Source organism: Lactuca sativa, chromosome 7 (genome assembly GCF_002870075.4).
Source record: "Lactuca sativa cultivar Salinas chromosome 7, Lsat_Salinas_v11, whole genome shotgun sequence".
Classification (NCBI taxonomy): domain Eukaryota; kingdom Viridiplantae; phylum Streptophyta; class Magnoliopsida; order Asterales; family Asteraceae; genus Lactuca; species Lactuca sativa.
Window position 1 is genome coordinate 156,203,746 of NC_056629.2, and position 5,350 is coordinate 156,209,095.

The following is a 5,350-nucleotide window of genomic DNA, read 5'->3' on the forward strand; positions in this document are numbered from 1 at the left end:
AAAAGTTGGTTTTTCAAGATACTAAAATTGTACAGATTGCAAAACTCGACGAGTTCTGGCCAAAATCTCGCCGAGTTCATGAGTTAACACATGAACTCGACGAGTTCCTTAGGGAATCCGACGAGTTTAGCTTGCGGAATGTAGTTTCTCGTGTTTTGCTGCTGGAAATGGACTAGAAACATTACCCTAAACTGTTTTGGTGTTATAGAACTTGTTTTAGATGGTGTAATGTTTATGCTAATCAATTTACAATGGATATTATCAAAAATTACAAGTTTTATGAGTAATTTATGATTCTTGAAATGTTCATATTCATGTTCTTGAACTTATGAAGATTAGATGATCATAGGAATTGTTTGTAACCCACTTGGTAGTTTAAATTCATGACCATTATGTGTTTTAATGGAGTCCATAACTTGTCCTCAAGTTATGGAAATCCAAAGGTCACACTTTAATAAAAACCATTAAAAGAACACAAGGGTTATAAAAATGAAGAGTCTTCATTTTTAATACTCAGTTATATTTATAAGTTATAAGAAATGAAAAATTTTGAAAGTTTACAAAACTTTCCCTCAAGTTTTGGAATAAGTAAAGTCATGATTAAAACTTTAGTTCCAGCCCTTAGAATTTTAAAAGTTAAAATTCAACCCTTATACTTTATAATATTATAAGTTAATATATATATATATATATATATATATATATATATATAAGATCAAGTCGTCTTACCACTAGTACGCCTCATTCACGAAGCCGGTCTATAAGGGGGGTATAAGGTTGTTGCCTATAAAATGGCAACTTAATGGGTGTCCAGTCTCACCCACCGCTTCCTTGATCGGTGGAGGGTCGTTAGCCGAACGGGTAGGATAAGGACTTATAAATTCTTATTAAAAGTATAATGATAATACTAAAGTAACTAAACCTTATTAAATTCCCAATCTTAGTTATTTTAGGAAAATGTGAATAAGGTGCTAATCCATGAAATTACACTTTACACTTTGTTTAAGTCATTAGTAGAGCGTGTGTGGTTAACCGACACACTAACTTGAGCTTAACAAGGTAGGAAAAGGGTGACTTAATGTTTTTATAGTATCGATGGAGCGTGTGTGGTTAACCGGCACATCGATTGAGGGGTAATACATTAAGGGTACCAAGTAATTTGCATGGTTACTTCACACCTTGTTTTGTGATCCTCGGCATCCCAGTCACACAACTTGATGGGCACACTCGAGATTGAAAGATGCCATTGAAGAAAGTTCAATGAATCTCAAAGAATCTAGGAGTTTCTAAACCAATTAAAACCTAATTAAATATTTCGTTTTTCATGGTGGAAATTGGTGAATCGTCATTCACCTACCTTCAAATATCTTAGAGCTTAGATTAAGACATCCCTCTTCTAAGTTATAAAATATTGTGTTGGGTCCTAGCCTTAATATTACATTTGGGTGTTTTATTAAGGACTTATAAATTCTTATTAAAAGTATAATGATAATACTAAAGTAACTAAACCTTATTAAATTCCCAATCTTAGTTATTTTAGGAAAATGTGAATAAGGTGCTAATCCATGAAATTACACTTGACATTTTGTTTAAGTCATTAGTGGAGCGTGTGTGGTTAACCGGCACACTAACTTGGGCTTAACAAGGTAGGAAAAGGGTGACTTAATGTTTTTATAGTATTGATGGAGCATGTGTGGTTAACCGGCACATCGATTGAGGGGTAATACATTAAGGGTACCAAGTAATTTGCATGGTTACTTCACACCTTGTTTTGTGATCCTTGGCATCCCAGTCACACAACTTGATGGGCACACTCGAGATTGAAAGATGCCATTGAAGAAAGTTCAATGAATCTCAAAGAATCTAGGAGTTTCTAAACCAATTAAAACCTAATTAAATATTTCGTTTTTCATGGTGGAAATTGGTGAATCATCATTCACCTACCTGCAAATATCTTAGAGCTTAGATTACGACATCCCTTTTCTAAGTTATAAAATATTGTGTTGGGTCCTAGCCTTAATATTACATTTGGGTGTTTTATTAAGGACTATCTCTATATCTAATCTAATCTATTCCCTCTTCTTTTAGATGTCTTCCAATAACAATGCTTCTGGATCAAACCCTATTAGCTCCTTCTCTTTCATGAATCTTTGTGGGAGAGTCATCTTTGATGGATCCAACTTTACTGATTGGATCAGAAACATCAGGATGGTCACTCGGTATGAGAACAAAGAATATGTTCTCGACAAGGAGCTGAAGGTACCCGAGCCAACTGCTACTCCTAAAGAGCTTGCTGAATATGAGGTACATGAAAGAGATGCTACAAAAGTGGCATGCATCATGATGGCCACCATCACAGACGAGCTCCAAAAGTCCTATAAGGACTATTATCCTTTTGAGATGCACCAGGACTTGATGGACCGCTACCATCAAAGTGCTCGTCAAGAGCGATATGAAATAATCTCCTCCATGATAACAGCCCGAATGAAGGATGGTGAACCCATCACGGGCCACATGCAGAAAATGCAAAGGTATGTGGACCGTTTACTGAAGCTGAATGTGAACTTCCCCTAGGAGTTAGCAATAGACATCATTTTGCACTCCTTAACATCGTGTTATGATCAATTCCGCATGACATATCACATGAACAAGGAATAAGTCACCCTCAACAAACTTCAAGGACTCTTGAAGACCGCCAAAAGTGGTCTAAAGGGTAAGTCAGTTGTTACCACTCCTACTCCTACTCCAACTGTGGCCAATGTCTTGGCAATCGGGCATGGCAAAGGGAAGAAGAGAAAGAACCCTTCTAAGGGTACCAAGGGTAAGACCCTTGAAGGCTCCTCTTCAAGCAAAACCAAGAAAGGTTTTCTCACTCCTTCTGCTAACCCTAATGAGGCTGAATGCTTCTATTGCCATGAAAAGTCGCACTGGAAGCTAAACTGCCCAAAGTACCAGCAAGATTTGAAGGATTGGAAAGTAAAAGCCAACCATGCAGGTATATACACTATATTGTCTAATAACTCACCTCATTCTAAGTCTTGGGTCCTTGATACAGGTTTTTGTATTCACATATGTTGTGATTTGTAGGGACTAAGAAGAAGTGAGAATATGGATCAGGGAAAGATAAACTTGATTATGGGAAACGGGAAAGCTTCATCTGTCACCAAGATAGGAGTTTATTCCTTAGTGCTAAATAGTGGGTTTACATTAGATTTGAATAAATGTTATTATTCGCCAGAAATGGCAAGAAATGTTATTTCCTTTCATGCATTGTATAAACAAGGTTTTACCTTTTATTTTGATAATAATAATGGTAGGATTGATTTTTTTTTTAATAATGTTCTTTATTTTAAAGCATTACCTTGTGATGGAGTGCATGAAATTGTATCTGTTGTAGATAATCTTGGAAATAATGTATTGTGTATTGACTCTTCCACTAGCTTAGATAAAGCATCTTTATGGCATTGTCGTCTTGGACATGTAAGAAAGAAACGCATAGGCCAACTCCAAAAGAATGGAGTCTTGGAGTCATTTGAACTAAAGTCAGATGATAGTTGTGAATCTTATTTGCTTGGTAAAATGACAAAGTCACCTTTTACTGGCACTTGTGCTAGGGGTGAAGGTTTGTTGGACCTCATACACAAAGATGTGTTTGGACCCTTCAGAACCACCATAAGAGATGCTAATCGGTTCCATGTGACTTTTACTGATGATTTTAGTATATATGGATATGTTTACTTAATCAAGCATAAGTCAGAAACCTTTGAGAAATTCAAAGAGTTTAAGCAAGAAGTGGAGAATAAGTTGGGCAGAAACATTAAGGTGCTTCGATCCAATCGTGGTGGTGAGTATCTTAGTACCGAGTTCCTTGACTATCTTAACGAATGTGGGATTGTCTCACAATTGACACCTCCTAGGACACCACAGTTGAATGGTGTAGCGGAGAGGCACAATCGGACCTTGTTGGACATGGATCGTTCCATGATGAGTCGAGCTTCGCTACCAATATCATTTTGGGGGCCTTAGAGACTACTGCCCATATCCTTAATCTAGTCCCTACAAAGAAGGTTGCCAAAACACCTCACGAGGTGTGGACTGGAAAAGTTCCCAATCTAGACCACATCAAGATTTGGGGTTGTGAGGCTTTTGTGAGACGTGAGACTCACAATAAGCTCGAACCCCGAATCGAAAGGTGTATTTTCATCGGCTATCTACATAAATCCTTTGGCTACATCTTCTACAGACCTAGTGATAATGTGGTCTTTGTAGCAAGAAGAGGATTCTTTCGAGAGAGAGAATTCATGACCCAAGGAGACAGTGGGAGGCAAATTGACCTTGAGGAAATTCAAGAGTCAAGTGGTGAAGGAACCTCAAACCCAAGCCCTCAACCTGAGGAGGAAACTCCTGTTGAGTAGAATGAAGAATCTATACCTCTGAGGCGTTCCATCAGAGTTAGGAATGCACCTGAGCATTATTTGATGGGTTTTGAGCATTCTAACACTTTTTTTAAGTGTACATGAAACCCTAATAACCTTGAATCTATGTTTTCTCTATATACATGCAAATTTCTTTTTCAAGGTTATTTCCTAACTAGCATGGCATGGGGAATAAATAAAATATAAAACTAGTAGAAATACATACCTTGATGTTGCTTGGATTCCTTCAAGACTTTGTGAGCCTAGCACCCCAACTGTTGTGCCTCAAATGCTTCACACAACACCACAAAACTTGGAATAACTTGAGAGAATACTTCTAGCACTCAAAATCAGTTATGCCCTCTCTAGTAACACTAGGTCACGATTTTGCTAGCCAAAGGGTTCCTTTTATAGTGGTGTCACAATTAGGGTTTCATTAAGAAGACCCATAATTGTCATGACTCTTCATTTCTCATAACCCATGGGTTTGTAACTCTCATGGACTATCCATGGAGCTCCAAATGGTTACATCCATAACCCATGAACCATGGATCACTAGTCCACCATAAAAGAATTGATGATTATCATAATCAACCCTTATATATTTAATTAGTCTCACTTTGATCACCAAATTAATACTAGATTAATAATCGATCATAACTAATTAAATAATACTATTATTAATATATTAGAACTTATAATATATTAATAATCATAAGTGCCTTATTCTCTCATTTAGTCTATCCAAGTATTGCAATGCCATGCAACTCAAATGGACCATGCCGGGTCGGGTCAAGTACATACCAAATAAAGTTATGGACTTAGACACTATATCCAACAGTCTCCCACTTGGATAAGTCTAATAACTATATTTGCAAATATGACTTCAAAATCCGACTAGCAATCGTATCTCTTTCAAAGTCTCTCGGAACTGA